The following is a 17,453-nucleotide window of genomic DNA, read 5'->3' on the forward strand; positions in this document are numbered from 1 at the left end:
ATGATAATCGAGTTGATGTGTCTCATTCATTTTCTTAAGGACATTTAATTTTTCTTGCCGTTCTTCACTCTCGAGTACACAACACTCGTCTTTGTGATATGTATTGTAGTGTCTTTCAATTGAAAACTTACGCTGGCCGCCCATTATTCGGCGGCATAGCAAACACTGAGTTTTCACCAACGGCTACAAAAAAGAATTGCTGTTCCCAGTCATTTTTAAACGACTGAGAACATAGATCTCCCGACCTTTGCTTTTTCACAGTACCTGCCATTTCTCAGTACTTCTCTGTTAAGGTTACGGTTACCAGGGGTAAACGAGACTGGGTATGTTGCGCTCTTGCTTGTACCACATAAACAAGGAAATGGAGCCGTCGCCGTTCATTTAGGACACATGTCTAATAACAGATGTCGCTGTCGCTCGCTGTCGCACACGTGTGCACATGTGCAGCACTTCCGCTCGTCTGCACACTGTGCAGCGTTTGGCCGGCCCTGATGTAGATGCGCCTACGGGCAGGGCAGACCGAAGTCCCGGCTGCGACACTCGGGAGCCGTCATTCAGCAGGGCGCACTGCACAGTGGTCGGTGGGAGCGGCGCTGTAAACAGTGAGTGGGGGCGGCCCGCTATTCCTGGCGTGTCGGAGTGGAGTGGAGCCGCAGCAGCCCAAGGCGGCCGGCACGGCGCCGCGGCGGCCCCCGCGTGCAGTGCCGCGGCAGCGCCCGCCCTCTGCTGCACGCCGCGGTTCGCTTCGCCTCGCCTCCGACGCCACAGACCCCGGCTGGCACGCCTTCCGCGCCGCCGACTCTCCTACCACAGGCGGCAGCGCGCTCGGCTGCTAGGCTCACTCTCCGCGCCCGTCCACAGGTGGGTAGCGCGCTCGCCATTGGAACCGAGTCGCACCGACGCAGCCACCCCCTCGCCCGTCTCGACATGCGGTACACGCAGTTCACACGTGCAACTTACGCAGCTTTCTAAAGTGGCATCGTGAGCTACACTTCACACAGGACGCCACAAATGCTACGTAGTTGCACAGCTTTCAGTATGGTGTTAATTGAAATCATACGCGCAGGAATGAATGTTATAGTGCAATTATGGCTTAGAACGGTGACAGGAATTAAATACGAGGCGTGTTTTTTTAAGTAAGTACCGTTTTGAAATTTAAAAAAAGACGTGCTAACAAGAAAACCTCCCCATCGCACCCCCCTCAGATTATACAGGGTGTTTCAAAAATGACCGGTATATTTGAAACGGCAATAAAAACTAAACGAGCAGCGATAGAAATACACCGTTTGTTGCAATATGCGTGGGACAACAGTACATTTTCAGGCGGACAAACTTTCGAAATTACGGTAGTTACAATTTTCAACAACAGATGGCGCTGCAAGTGATGTGAAAGATATAGAAGACAACGCAGTCTGTGGATGCGCCATTCTGTACGTCGTCTTTCTGCTGTAAGCGTGTGCTGTTCACAACGTGCAAGTGTGCTGTAGACAACATGGTTTATTCCTTAGAACAGAGGATTTTTCTGGTGTTGGAATTCCACCGCCTGGAACAGTGTTGTTGCAACAAGACGAAGTTTTCAACGGAGGTTTAATGTAACCAAAGGACCGAAAAGCGATACAATAAAGGATCTGTTTGAAAAATTTCAACGGACTGGGAACGTGACGGATGAACGTGCTGGAAAGGTAGGGCGACCGCGTACGGCAACCACAGAGGGCAACGCGCAGCTAGTGCAGCAGGTGATCCAACAGCGGCCTCGGGTTCCCATTCGCCGTGTTGCAGCTGCGGTCCAAATTACGCCAACGTCCACGTATCGTCTCATGCGCCAGAGTTTACACCTCTACCCATACAAAATTAAAACGCGGCAACCCCTCAGCGCCGCTACCATTGCTGCACGAGAGACATTCGCTAACGATATAGTGCACAGGATTGATGACGGCGATATGCATGTGGGCAGCATTTGGTTTACTGACGAAGCTTATTTTTACCTGGACGGCTTCGTCAATAAACAGAACTGGCGCATATGGGGAACCGAAAAGCCCCATGTTGCAGTCCCATCGTCCCTGCATCCTCAAAAAGTACTGGTCTGGGCCGCCATTTCTTCCAAAGGAATCATTGGCCCATTTTTCAGATCCGGAACGATTACTGCATCACGCTATCTGGACATTCTTCGTGAATTTGTGGCGGTACAAACTGCCTTAGACGACACTGCGAACACCTCGTGGTTTATGCAAGATGGTGCCCGGCCACATCGCACGGCCGACGTCTTTAATTTCCTGAATGAATATTTCGATGATCGTGTGATTGCTTTGAGCTATCCGAAACATACAGGAGGCGGCGTGGATTGGCCTCCCTATTCGCCAGACATGAACCCCTGTGACTTCTTTCTGTGGGGACACTTGAAAGACCAGGTGTACCGCCAGAATCCAGAAACAATTGAACAGCTGAAGCAGTACATCTCATCTGCATGTGAAGCCATTCCGCCAGACACGTTGTTAAAGGTTTCGGGTAATGTCATTCAGAGCCTACGCCATATTATTGCTACGCATGGTGGATATGTGGAAAATATCGTACTATAGAGTTTCCCAGACCGCAGCGCCATCTGTTGTTGAAAATTGTAACTACTGTAATTTCGAAAGTTTGTCTGCCTGAAAATGTACTGTTGTCCCAAGCATATTGCAACAAACAGTGTATTTCTATCGCTGCTCGTTTAGTTTTTATTGCCGTTTCAAATATACCGGTCATTTTTGAAACACCCTGTACATCTACATCCATACTCCGCAAGCCACCTGACGGTGTGTGGCGGAGGGTACATTGAGTACCTCTATCGGTTCTCCCTTCTATTCCAGTCTCGTATTGTTCGTGGAAAGAAGGATTGTCGCTATGCCTCTGTGTGGGCTCTAATCTCTCTGATTTTATCCTCATGGTCTCTTCGCGAAATATACGTAGGAGGGAGCAATATACTGCTTGACTCCTCGAAACTTCAACAAAAGCCCGTACCGAGCTACTGAGCGTCTCTCCTGCAGAGTCTTCCACTGGAGTTTATTTATCATCCCCGTAACGCTTTCGCGATTACTAAATGATCCTGTAACGAAGCGCGCTGCTCTCCGTTGGATCTTCTGTATATCTTCTGTCAACCCTATCTGGTACGGATCCCACACTGCTGAGCAGTATTCAAGCAGTGGGGGCGAACAAGCGTACTGTAACCTACTTCCTTTGTTTTCGGATTGCATTTCCTTAGGATTCTTTCAATGAATCGCAGTCTGGCATCTGCTTTACCGACGATCAACTTTATATGATCATTCCATTTTAAATCACTCCTAATGCGTACTCCCAGATAATTTATGGAATTAACTGCTTCCAATTGCTGACCTGCTATATTGTAGCTAAATGATAAGGGATCTTTCTTTCTATGTATTCGCAGCACATTACACTTGTCTACATTGAGATTCAATTGCCATTCCCTGCACTATGCGTCAATTCGCTGCAGATCCTCCTGCATTTCAGTACAATTTTCAATTGTTACAACCTCTCGATATACCACAGCATCATCCGCAAAAAGCCTCAGTGAACTTCCGATGTCATCCACAAGGTCATTTATGTATATTGTGAATAGCAACGGTCTTATGACACTCCCCTGCGGCGGACCTGAAATCACTCTTACTTCTCTCCATTGAGAATGACATGCTGCGTTCTGTTATCTAGGAACTCTTCAATCCAATCACACAATTGGTCTGATAGTCCATATGTTCTTACTTTGTTCATTAAACGACTGTGGGGAACCGTATCGAACGCCTTGCGGAAGTCAAGAAACACGGCATCCACCTGGGAACCCGTGTCTATGGCCCTCTGAGTCTCGTGGACGAATAGCGCGAGCTGGGTTTCACCAACACCGACTTAAAGGAAGGCCTCGGCCCTTGTTCGTGACGTCACATCTGCTAGGCACGGCGAACGCCAGGTCTGTTGCAGGCATACTCATAATAGTGGTGTCTCCCTCTCTGACACAGGAAAATGTGAACAATAGGCGGTAGTTGACGAACACACATTGTTCTGAGAGATTTCTGCTATCAATTAATTGTGCAGTTCATTACACTTCTTAACAAATAATGTACTCCTGAACTTAAATTGCCACCTGTTTTAAGGATTCACATACAAAAACAACTTCATGGTCCAGCAGCAATGGAATTCGTGCTTCTTTACCTTATTTGTAAATCTGAGGAAGTTACGTTTGTACTGGGTTGCTTTTACAAGAAACTGTGAACATATTGTTGCTCTTCTTTAGGTATCTTGGTTGACTATGGGGTGAGGAGCACTGAATGTTAATGAAATATCTTGCGATTGTACACGTTGATGGAGGGGGTGGGGGACAGAAGAAGAGGCAAAAGAGAGATACTTGTTTTATCAAATAAAATTTTTTTATCTTATAAAGTTTCTCCTTTCAGTTGCAAGAGGGGAATATTTATCTTTTCTAATGCGCATGTTTAAAAAAGTTTAAGATCAGCAGTATTTTCGATGTATGAAGCTATTTTGTTTCCTGTTTAGAATTCCTTTCGTTGAAAACGACTGTAATCTAATGACTGGCAACAGTTGGACATTTACACAAGTAAATTAGTTCACATTTCCAGTGACGATGTCAAACGAAAATAAATAAATAAATAAAAGAAACAAGTGCATTTTAAGGGGGTTGGGGTAAGCTTCGATAACAAAATGGATCAAGTAAATATAGTTACTTGAATGTAAAATTTCCGAAGCTTGCAATGGGGCAAAGCATCTTCTCATATGGATCTACGTTTGTTTCTACAGGATTCAGTAATACAGACCTATGAACTTCATTTGCAGCTTTACGATAGTAAGAAAATCTTTCATCTAAATAAAACTGCAGAAACCAAAACAATACCAAACATTTTCTCCAAAAATAAGAGATTTATAGTGATAAGCACGCCCAGGTGTTTCTGCCTGCAACAGACCTGGCGTTCGCCGTGCCTAGCTGACGTGACGTCACCAACAAGCGACGAGGCCTTCCTTTGAGTCAGTGTTGGTGCTAGGGAGTCTCTCTAGGCTAGACCTGCCGTGTGACGGCGCTCGGTCTGCAATCACTGATAGTGGCGACACGCGGGTCCGACGTATACTAACGGACCGCGGCCGATTTAAAGGCTACCACCTAGCAAGTGTTGTTTGTGTCTGGCGGTGACACCACAGAAATCATACGCGCAGGAATGAATGTTATAGTCCAATTATGGCTTAGAACGGTGACAGGAGTTAAATACGAGGCGTGTTTTTTTAAGTAAGCACCGTTTTGAGATTAAAAAAATACGTGCTAATATATCTCAATAATTTTATTATTACATTGTAACCTCCCCGCAAAAATATGTCAATATTAACTGAATAACAAATGAGCCAGTATGTTAACTCCCCACAAAATTAACGTTAAGAAATGAAGATTGATCACAAACCAACAACAATATTAATTAAATAATGAACCATGAACCGTATGTAACATCTGAACAGCAATAATTAAACCCGATAAATTTTATAGGCACAGCAGCGCTGACCTACGACCCTGTGAAATAATCAAACCTGATAAATTCTTACCTCAGTAAAACTGTATGCCTATCTGCTCTTATTTTTGGCACAGCTTCGTGCAATGCTGGCGTATATTTAATTCTGATTCTTGGAGGAAATGCATAGGAAATATTCTTTGAATTGAAATGAATCTTTTTCTTAAAAGGGTTACTTTATAGAAAAATTATTATTGGGGCATTTCTTGAACAAATTAATTACAATTAACATATGTTATTAGCTGAGCGCAATGCTGCTTCATTACCTTCGATAACAATATACCTCGTCCTGAATCGTGACCAGAGTTGGAGGGAGAGCACGCCGCCGACCCATGTCGACGCCCGCTCAGTACAGCCGTCCACTCGCTACAACTACTGCCGACAGAGTGCGACTTGCAACTGCTCTTGCCGACTCGCAACACGCTACTACTGTCGTCTCGCGCGCGCTACTACTGTCGTCTCGCGCGGTCAAGCGCAGACTAGCAACGGTAAATAACTCTCTGGTCAGAGATTCTGTCATGCCTCGCCATCGCTGGTAATGAATACATATGAAACGTACGCGTTTCAACATGAAAGCCTGTACCTTAATCTACTTTTCTACATAATTTCCGTCAATATTGAGGCACTTGACATAACGTTGTACCAGATTTTGAATACCCTCCTCATAGAAGTCTGTCGCCTGACTTGTTAACCACTGCATCACCACTGTATTGACTTCGTCATCATCTTGAGCACGCTGACCGCCCAGGTGTTTCTTTAAGTGCAGGAACAGATAGTAGTCACTGGGCGCAAGATCGGGGCTATACGGAGGATGATCTAGAGTTTCTCATCGAAAAGATGTGGTGAGATCTTCGGTCTGAATCGCCACATGCGGGCAGGCATTGTCTTGCAGCAAAACGATGCCCTTGCTCAACTTCCATGGACTGTTGCTTTGATTCTGGTGTGACGTAGGCCACACATGTTTCATCGCCTGTAACAATTTGGCTTAAGAAATTATCACCGTCGTTGTGGTACCGCTCAAGGAAAGTCAATGCACTGTCTAAAAGTTTGGTTTTGTGCACATTCGTCAACATTTTCGGTACCCAACGTGCGCACAATTTTCGGTAATTCAAGTGCTCGGTCACAATACCATACACAACACTGCCGAGCGGTCTAAGGCGTTACAGTCATGGACTGTGCGGCTGGTCCCGGCGGAGGTTCGAGTCCTCCCTCGGGCATGGGTGTGTGTGTTTGTCCTTAGGATAATTTACGTTAAGTAGTGTGTAAGCTTAGGGACTGATGACCTTAGCAGTTAAGTTCCATAAGATTTCACACACATTATTAACATTATTCGGAGTGGCCGTGCGGTTCTGGGCGCTACAGTCTGGAACCGAGCGACCGCTGCGGTCGCAGGTTCGAATCCTGCCTCGGGCATGGTTGTGTGTGATGTCCTTAGGTTGGTTAGGTTTAAGTAGTTCTAAGTTCTAGGGGGCTGATCACCTCAGAAGTTGAGTCCCATAGTGCTCAGAGCCATTTGTCATTTGAACCATTTTTTGTTGTTGCTAATATTAAGTTCAAGTATTCATCCAAAAATGTTTTAAGATTGTGGGATACATCATTGGTTTGCAGATATTGCACACACGCGCGCGCACGCACGCACGCACACACACACACACACACACACACACACACACACACACACACACACACACACAGCCGGCCGAAGTGGCCGAGCGGTTGTTGGCGCTTCAGTCTGGAACCGCGCGACCGCTACGGTCGCAGGTTCGAATCCTGCCTCGGAGATTTACAATACAAATTTCTTATTTTGAAGTCCTAGATGACGAAAAATTCCAAGAGTGATCCAGCAGACTCATCTATGAACGAAGTTTTTAGCAGATGAGTGGCGCAGATATACAGAACATGATCAAAAGTATCCGGACACCCATACGTAATGCGGGAGTAACCACTAGATATCACGGGAGCCGGACCCGCCAGTGTACACCGAGGTGACAAATGCATTTGGATGGCAATATTCACATAAAAATATAGCGGTAGTGTCGTGTATACAAGGTATAAAAGGGCAGTGCATTGGCGGAGCTGCCATTTGTACTCAGGCGATTCATGTGAAACAGTTTCCGACGTGATTCTGGGCCCACAACGGAAATTAACAAACCTTGAACGCAGAATGGTTGACCGAGCTAGACGCACGGGACATTCAATTTCGAAAATCGTTAGGGAATTCAGTATTCCGAAATCCACAGTGTCAGGAGTGTGGCGACAGTAACAAATTTCAGACTTACCTCTCATGACGGACGATGCAGTGGCTGACGGCCTTCACTTAATGACCGAGAGCAGCAGCGTTTGCGTAAAGTTGTCAGTGCCAAGAGACTAGCATCAACGGACGAAATAATCGCAGAAATCAATGTGGGACGTACGACGAACGTATCCATTAGGACAGTGTAGTGAAATTTGGTTTACTGAGCTACGGCAGCAGACAATCGACGTGTGTATCTCTGCTAACAGCACGACATCGCCTGAAGCGCCTCTCCTGGGTCCGTGACTATATCGGTTGGACCGTTAGCGGTCTGGTCAGATGACTCCCGATTTCAATTGGTAAGAGCTGAGAGTAGGGCTAGAGTGTGGCGCCGACCCCACGAAGCCATGGAGCCAAATTGTCAACAAGGCGCTGTACAAGTTGATGGTGATACCGTTGTGGTGTGGACTGTGTTTACACGGAATGGACCGGGTCCTCTGCTTCAGCTGAACCGATAATTGGCTGTAAGTGGTTATGTTCGGCTATCTGGACACCATTTGTAACCATTCATGGTGTTCATGTTCCCAAACAACGAGAGCATGTTAATGGATGTCACAACTGTTCGCAGTTGTTTTGAAATAGATTCTGTACAATTTGAGCGAATGATTTGACCACCTATATTGTCCGACATAATCCAATCGAACATTTATGGGGCATAATCGAGAGGTCAGTTCATGCCCATCATCCACCACCGACAACACTTTCGCTGTTATGGACTACAGCAGCATGGCTCAGCGCATCTGCAGAGTACTTCCAGCGACTTGTTGAGCCCATGCAATGTCGAGTTGCTGGACTACTCCAGACGACAGGAGGTCCGACACGATATTAGGAGATATCCCATCGTGTTTGCCACCTGAGTGTAGAACTAGTGTTGTCAGCAGAGATGCAGTAACAGCAGAGTTTGTCGCTCAGGAGAGGTCAGCGACTTCAAACTGGCGCCAGTCATTGGATGTCACCTGGCTAAAAACCCTTCTGAAGCTATCATCATCATCATCATCATCATCATTTAAGACTGATTATGCCTTTCAGCGTTCAGTCTGGAGCATAGCCCCCCTTATACAGTTCCTCCATGATCCCCTATTCAGTGCTAACATTGGTGCCTCTTCTGATGTTAAGCCTATTACTTCAAAATCATTCTTAACCGAATCCAGGTACCTTCTCCTCGGTCTGCCCCGACTCCTCCTACCCTCTACTGCTGAATCCATGAGTCTCTTGAGTAACCTTGCTTCTCCCATGCGTGTAACATGACCCCACCATCTAAGCCTGTTCGCCCTGACTGCTACATCTATAGAGTTCATTCCCAGTTTTTCTTTGATTTCCTCATTGTGGACACCCTCCTGCCATTGTTCCCATCTACTAGTACCTGCAATCATCCTAGCTACTTTCATATCCGTAACCTCAACCTTGTTGATAAGGTAACCTGAATCCACCCAGCTTTCGCTCCCATACAACAAAGTTGGTCGAAAGATTGAACGGTGCACAGATAACTTAGTCTTGGTACTGACTTCCTTCTTGCAGAAGAGAGTAGATCGTAGTTGAGCGAACACTGCATTAGCTTTGCTACACCTCGCTTCCAGTTCTTTCACTATGTTACCATCCTGTGAGAATATGAGCTATTGTGAAATGAAAACGCGAAGGAACTTCAACATCTACACCAAAACCAGGCAGACCTTCCGTACTGACGGACAGGGACCGACGATAACTGCGCAGAGTGGTTGTAAAAAATCGGATGAAATCAGTGGAAGAAACCACTCGCGAGTTTCGAATTGTTGCCATCAGTCCAGCCAGCACAATGACTATGCTTAGGAATTTACAGAGAATGGGGTAGAATCGTCGAGCAGCTCCACATAAGCCACACGTTTCTACAGGCAGTGCCAAGGTATACAGGGTGGTGCATTTGCTATCGTGATCCACCGACAACGCCTGACAACATGCGTCAGCGCGTTGTCAATGCATGTGCGAACATTACGGAAGGCGAACTACTCGCTGTTGAGAGGAATGTCGTTACACGTATTGCCAAATGCCCTGAGGTTGACGCACATCATTTTGAGCATTTATTCCATTAATGTGGTATTTTCAGGTAATCACGCTGTAACAGCATGCGGTCTCAGAGATGATAAGTTCACAAAGGTATATTTATCACATTGGAACAACCGAAATAAAATGTTCAAACGTACCTATGTTCAATATTTTAATTTAAGAAACCTGTTACCAACTGTTCGTCTAAAATTGTGAGCCATATGTTTGTGACTATTACGGCGCCATCTATCACAAAGCGAAAAAAGTGGTCCCACTAAAACATTCATACACTCCTGGAAATTGAAATAAGAACACCGTGAATTCATTGTCCCAGGAAGGGGAAACTTGATTGATACATTCCTGGGGTCAGATACATCACATGATCACACTGACAGAACCACAGGCACATAGACACAGGCAACAGAGCATGCACAATGTCGGCACTAGTACAGTGTATATCCACCTTTCGCAGCAATTCAGGCTGCTATTCTCCCATGGAGACGATCGTAGAGATGCTGGATGTAGTCCTGTGGAACGGCTTGCCATGCCATTTCCACCTGGCGCCTCAGTTGGACCAGCGTTCGTGCTGGACGTGCAGACCGCGTGAGACGACGCTTCATCCAGTCCCAAACATGCTCAATGGGGGACAGATCCGGAGATCTTGCTGGCCAGGGTAGTTGACTTACACCTTCTAGAGCACGTTGGGTGGCACGGGATACATGCGGACGTGCATTGTCCTGTTGGAACAGCAAGTTCCCTTGCCGGTCTAGGAATGGTAGAACGATGGGTTCGATGACGGTTTGGATGTACCGTGCACTATTCAGTGTCCCCTCGACGATCACCAGTGGTGTACGGCCAGTGTAGGAGATCGCTCCCCACACCATGATGCCGGGTGTTGGCCCTGTGTGCCTCGGTCGTATGCAGTCCTGATTGTGGCGCTCACCTGCACGGCGCCAAACACGCATACGACCATCATTGGCACCAAGGCAGAAGCGACTCTCATCGCTGAAGACGACACGTCTCCATTCGTCCCTCCATTCACGCCTGTCGCGACACCACTGGAGGCGGGCTGCACGATGTTGGGGCGTGAGCGGAAGACGGCCTAACGGTGTGCGGGACCGTAGCCCAGCTTCATGGAGACGGTTGCGAATGGTCCTCGCCGATACCCTAGGAGCAACAGTGTCCCTAATTTGCTGGGAAGTGGCGGTGCGGTCCCCTACGGCACTGCGTAGGATCCTACGGTCTTGGCGTGCATCCGTGCGTCGCTGCGGTCCGGTCCCAGGTCGACGGACACGTGCACCTTCCGCCGACCACTGGCGACAACATCGATGTACTGTGGAGACCTCACGCCCCACGTGTTGAGCAATTCGGCGGTACGTCCACCCGGCCTCCCGCATGCCCACTATACGCCCTCGCTCAAAGTCCGTCAACTGCACATACGGTTCACGTCCACGCTGTCGCGGCATGCTACCAGTGTTAAAGACTGCGATGGAGCTCCGTATGCCACGGCAAACTGGCTGACACTGACGGCGGCGGTGCACAAATGCTGCGCAGCTAGCGCCATTCGACGGCCAACACCGCGGTTCCTGGTGTGTCCGCTGTGCCGTGCGTGTGATCATTGCTTGTACAGCCCTCTCGCAGTGTCCGGAGCAAGTATGGTGGGTCTGAAACACCGGTGTCAATGTGTTCTTTTTTCCATTTCCAGGAGTGTATTTCTTTACGTACTACACGAATATGTAATAAAAATGGGGGTTCCTATTAAAAAAAAACGCAGATGATATCCTTTTGACCTATGGTAGCGAGATCTAGCGGGCCATCCATAGCGCCATCTGGTCTCCCCCTTCAAGCTAGACGAGGTTCGTTCTTTGTAGTTTTTTCGTTTGACGCTTATTTCGCGAGATATTTGGCCCGGTCACGATCAATGGACCACCCTGCATATGAAATAGAGACAGAGAAAGAAAGGGAAAGGACGAGTGGGAATTCGTAATTTGTAGCCGCGCTATGTGTTGTGGCAATGCAATGATGACAGTTGAAAATCTGTGCCCGACGCGAAGCCGGATTTACCGCTTCTCATGAGTGGTTGCCTTAACCGCTTCGGTCATCCGAACGTGGCTGCTGGTCGACTCAAATTTCTAACTTATCTCACGCTGCAATGCAGCGTCTTTCGTCCATTAACCCCTTAGTCGCAAATTATGTTCGACAGAACAGATACCTCCTAAACAAGTACTTTTCTGTAAATGCGCGATGGACCCGTGGCGTTTGCTCCAGTGCGGATGCGCTAATATCGTCTATGGGAATCAATAATTTGCGAGTAGGGGGTTAATGGACGAAGGATGCTGCATTGCAGCGTGCGATAAGCTGGAAATTTGAGTCCGGATGGCCGAGGCGGTTCAGGCAACCGCTCATGAGAAGCGGTAAATATGGCTTCGAGTCTGCACAAATTTTCAACTTTCGCCATTGCATTACCACAATTCCCAGTGCGGCAGGAAGTTACGAATTCCCACCGATACCTTCCCTTTCTTCGCCAACTTCTATTTCATATACAGGATGTATCAGAATGAATCATCGGATTTAAAAAAAAATCATAAGTTTTATGCTATTTGAGATACGTACGTGAACAACGTACTGTTGAAAAGAGTTTTACATGGCTCCCGCTAGGTAGCAGCAGTGTGCACCAACTTCATTTCTAGTAAAAATGGTGTCGGGACAACAGAAAGCGTTTTGTGTTCTACGTTTCGCGCAGTTCAGGTCAGTAATAACTGTTCAGTGTGACTTTCGTTCTAGGTATGGTGTGGATCCTCCTACCGCACAGAGCAATAGACGATGGCATGAACAATTTCGAGAAACATGTTGTTTATGTAAAGGCAAATCGCCGCGCCGTCCCCGAGTGTCTGACACAGACGTCGAACGCATCCGCCATAGTTTCATGAGGAGTCCGCAGAAATCCGTTCGCCGTGCAGCTCGACAGCTCAACATGCCCCCAACATCCGTCTGGCGTGTGATTCGTCGACGTTTACACACGAAACCATACAAAGTTCAGCTACTGCAAGCTCTTCGTGAAGGTGACAAACAACAACGTGCGGGGTTCTATAGTTTCGTCCTTGGCAATATGGACGATGACAGCTTTCTTCCACGCTTAGTGTTTAGTGACGAGGCAACATTCCATTTGAATGGAAAGGTGAACCGTCATAATGTGAGAATATGGGGTACAGAACAACCACATGAAGTTGTACAACATGAGAGGGACTCTCCAAAATTTAATATGTTTTGTACAGTTTCATGGGAAAAGGTGTACGGTCCATTTTTCTTTGCCGAGAACACTGTTACAGGAACCACATATCTCGATATTCTTGAGAACTTTCTTTGCCCACAGTTGGAGAATGATTCGAACAGCTTCATTTACCAACAGGATGGCGGTGCCCTGGAAGTGCAGGAGTTTTTAAACCAAAGGATTACTTGGAAATGAGGCCAATCCGAAAAAGGCAATAAAAGATTGCAATTTTCAACTGTGTCAAAATGAATGGGACACTTCAGGCACAGGCAGATGAACATACGAAATTCTACATAACATCAGGGACAGATTAAAAATGAGATTTCTTAACCCGGTGAGTGAACTGATACATTACCTGGCTGGCCATGGCAAGTATGCTACGTATGTATACAAAATCAAAAGACACAAAAATGATAGCTGCGCCCGCGGCAGTGTGAACACACCAGAACACAAATTGTGGGTCTGCGAGCTCTATGAAGACGCGGCAGGAAATGGGCGTCTGGTATTAAGAATGTTGGATCCCAAAGCAGCACGAAGGACCAAGTCGACCAGCGCATCCAGGAAGGTCAAGGAAAACTTTACGAGGCATTCAGCCATAAGTGAGCTTGGTGCCGTCCAGACTAGACAACAGATTTTGCAGATGGAGAGAAGATAACTAAGGTCGGCGATCACCGAATGAAAGAGTTTCCCAAGTTGCATTGGTGAAAGTGATCACGGAAGTGTGGACCTTAAGACGTAATGGTGATGGGTGGAATTGCTTGCTATAGGGGAAACCCTGCTGTTGTGTGTCTGATACCCAATGAATCCAGTAGACAATGGCTTCTGACCATGGTAGTATGAGGGCGGATCCAATAGCAGAAACAACCATCTACAAGCTAAATGCACAAAAAAAAATGAACAAACAGAGAACAGATTCTGTGGAACTTATATTAGTATTAGTATTTGGGTAACTGGTTAAGGGTTTTATTGTAGTTTTGTAGTAGTAGAAGTAGTTGCAGCATTAAAAAGTTAATTATCAGAAATAAACAGTTAATATACAGGGTGTTACAAAAAGGTACGGCCAAACTTTCAGGAAACATTCCTCACATACAAAGAAAGAAAAGATGTTATGTGGACATGTGTCCGGAAACGCTTACTTTCCATGTTAGAGCTCATTTTATTAGTTCTCTTCAAATCACATTAATCATGGAATCGAAACACACAGCAACAGAACGTACCAGCGTGACTTCAAACACTTTGTTACAGGAAATGTTCAAAATGTCCTCCGTTAGCGAGGATACATGCATCCACCCTCCGCCACATGGAATCCCTGACGCGCTGATGCAGCCCTGGAGAATGGCGTATTGTATCACAGCCGTCCACAATACGAGCACGAAGAGTCTCTACATTTGGTACCGGGGTTGCGTAGACAAGAGCTTTCAAATGCCCCCATAAATGAAAGTCAAGAGGGTTGAGGTCAGGAGAGCGTGGAGGCCATGGAATTGGTCCACCTCTACCAACCATCGGTCGCCGAATCTGTTGCTGAGAAGCGTACGAACACTTTGACTGAAATGTGCAGGAGCTCCATCGTGCATGAACCACATTTTGTGTCGTACTTGTAAAGGCACATGTTCTAGCAGCACAGGTAGAGTATCCCGTATGAAATCATGATAACGTGCTCCATTGAGCGTAGGTGGAAGAACATGGGGCCCAATCAAGACATCACCAACAATGCCTGCCCAAACGTTCACAGAAAATCTGTGCTGATGACGTGATTGCACAATTGCGTGCGGATTCTCGTCAGCCCACACATGGTGATTGTGAAAATTTACAATTTGATCACGTTGGAATGAAGCCTCTTCCGTAAAGAGAACATTTGCACTGAAATGAGGATTGACACATTGTTGGATGAACCATTCACAGTAGTGTACCCGTGGAGGCCAATCAGCTGCTGATAGTGCCTGCACAGGCTGTACATAGTACGGAAACAACTGGTTCTCCTGTAGCACTCTCCATACAGTGACGTGGTCAACCTTGTACAGCAGCAACTTCTCTGACGCTGACATTAGGGTTATCGTCAACTTCACGAAGAATTGCCTCGTCCATTGCAGGTGTCCTCGTCGTTCTAGGTCTTCCCCAGTCGCGAGTCATAGGCTGGAATGTTCCGTGCTCCCTACGACGCCGATCAATTGCTTCGAACGTCTTCCTGTCGGGACACCTTCGTTCTGGAAATCTGTCTTGATACAAACGTACCGCGCCACGGCTATTGCCCCGTGCTAATCCATACATCAAAGGGGCATCTGCCAACTCCGCATTTGTAAACATTGCACTGACTACAAAACCACGTTCGTGATGAACACTAACCTGTTGATGCTACGTACTGATGTGCTTGATGCTAGTACTGTAGGGCAATGAGTCGCATGTCAACACAAGCACCGAAGTCAACATTACCTTCCTTCAATTGGGGCAACTGGCGGTGAATCGGGGAAGTACAGTACATACTGACGAAACTAAAATGAGCTAACACGGAAATTAAGCGTTTCCGGACACATGTACACATAACATCTTTTCTTTATTTGTGTGTGAGGAATGTTTCCTGAGAGTTTGGTCGTACCTTTTTGTAACACCCTGTATAAATTTATTACTATCTAGGGAAATGTGATTTTTGTGGCCTAGTTTAGCTTTCCATATAATAGGGTGTAATTGTGAAGAATAAATAAATAACAATTATGTATTAATCACCACCTTCGGCTCTTGAGGAACAGTGGGCTGCCATTCGTCCACAGTCATTCATACAAGCATGTTGTTGAAATTTTTCTGAGAATAATTCAAGTTGCCATAAAGGTGAAGGGTGGACATACGCCATATCGATGTCCACTAATAGGTATCCTTGAGCGAGGTTCATATCCAACGTGTTCAAATGGTTCAAATGGATCTGAGCACTATGGGACTTAACTTCTGAGGTCATCAGTCCCCTAGAACTTAGTACTACTTAAACCTAACTAACCTAAGGACAGCACACACATCCATGCCCGAGGCAGGATTCGAACCTGCGACCGTAGCGGTCGCGCGGTTCCAGACTGTAGCGCCTAGAACCGCTCTGCCACTCCGGCCGGCTTCAAAATGTTCTCGGCTTTCTAACAATGATCTGTGCCAGTGAAAAACTTGTCCTCTTGATAAGGAATGTTCCTATAAGCCAAAGGTGACCCTCGCGGGTTCGCCAAGTTTCACACAAAACCTGATGGCAAAACGTTGCTCTTAATTCTGCTGTTCCATTTTCGTGATGCACAACAAAAACACAGGTTCACCGATGGCGCTCTCAAAAATCACGTGTTGGCTGTACAGAGCTGAAACTCGAACTGAGTATCTGGAAGGGATGAACACATCGGTCTACACAATTAGAGCAACACAGCGTTGGCAGCTCTTGCGCAGTGTTGTCAGTCTCATTACTTTTCTGACACGCCCCATATATTCTTCCAATTTATACACAGTTTTAAACAAAGTTTGCGTATACAACAATGTGCTTCTTCGTTTTATTCCTTCAGTCTGTTTTAACAGAAAATAGGGAACATGTATTTATAGCTAATCGGCTTATGGCTAAATACTACTACAGAATAGAAACGTTCCGAAATACACTACTGGCCATTAAAATTGCTACACCAAGAAGAAATGCAGATGATAAAAGGGTATTCATTGGACAAATATATTATACTAGAACTGACATGTGATTACTTTTTCACGTAATTTGGGTGCATAGTTCCTGAGAAATCAGTACCCAGAACAACCACCTCTGTCCGTAATAACAGCCTTGATATGCTTGGGCATTGAGTCAAACAGAGCTTGGATGGCGTGTACAGGTACAGCTGCCCATGCAGCTTCAACACGATACCACAGTTCATCAAGAGTAGTGACTGGCGTATTGTGACGTGCCAGTTGCTTGGCCACCATTGACCAGACGCTTTCAGTTAGTGAGAGATCTGGAGAATGTGCTGGACAGGGCAGCAGTCAAACATTTTCTGTATCCAGAAAGGCCCGTACCGGACCTGCAACATGCGGTCGTGCATTATCCTGCTGAAATGTAGGGTTTCGCAGGGATCGAATGAAGGGTAGAGGTACGGTTCGTAACACATCTGAAATGTAACGTCCACTGTTCAAAGTGCCGTCAATGCGAACAAGAGGTGACGGAGACGTGTAACCAATGGGACCCCATACCATCACCCCGGGTGACACGCCAGTATGGCGATGCCGAATACACGCTTCCAATGTGCGTTCACCGCGATGTCGCCAAACACGGATGCGACCATCATGATGCTGTAAACAGAACCAGGATTCATCC

At 46.6% G+C, this 17,453-nt stretch overlaps 1 protein-coding gene across 1 annotated transcript in view; it reads left to right on the forward strand.

Annotated features, from left to right (window-relative positions):
* Positions 1 to 739: 739 nt before the first annotated feature.
* LOC126175491 (F-box/LRR-repeat protein 2) overlaps positions 740 to 17,453 on the forward strand; it is a 708,226-nt gene continuing 691,512 nt past the window's right edge. Inside the window, exon 1 of the mRNA XM_049922311.1 lies at positions 740 to 861. The gene's annotated coding sequence lies outside the window, so the exon portion shown is untranslated. The remainder of the gene's footprint in view (positions 862 to 17,453) is intronic.

The sequence above is a fragment of the Schistocerca cancellata genome, chromosome 3 (assembly GCF_023864275.1).
Source record: "Schistocerca cancellata isolate TAMUIC-IGC-003103 chromosome 3, iqSchCanc2.1, whole genome shotgun sequence".
NCBI lineage: Eukaryota > Metazoa > Arthropoda > Insecta > Orthoptera > Acrididae > Schistocerca > Schistocerca cancellata.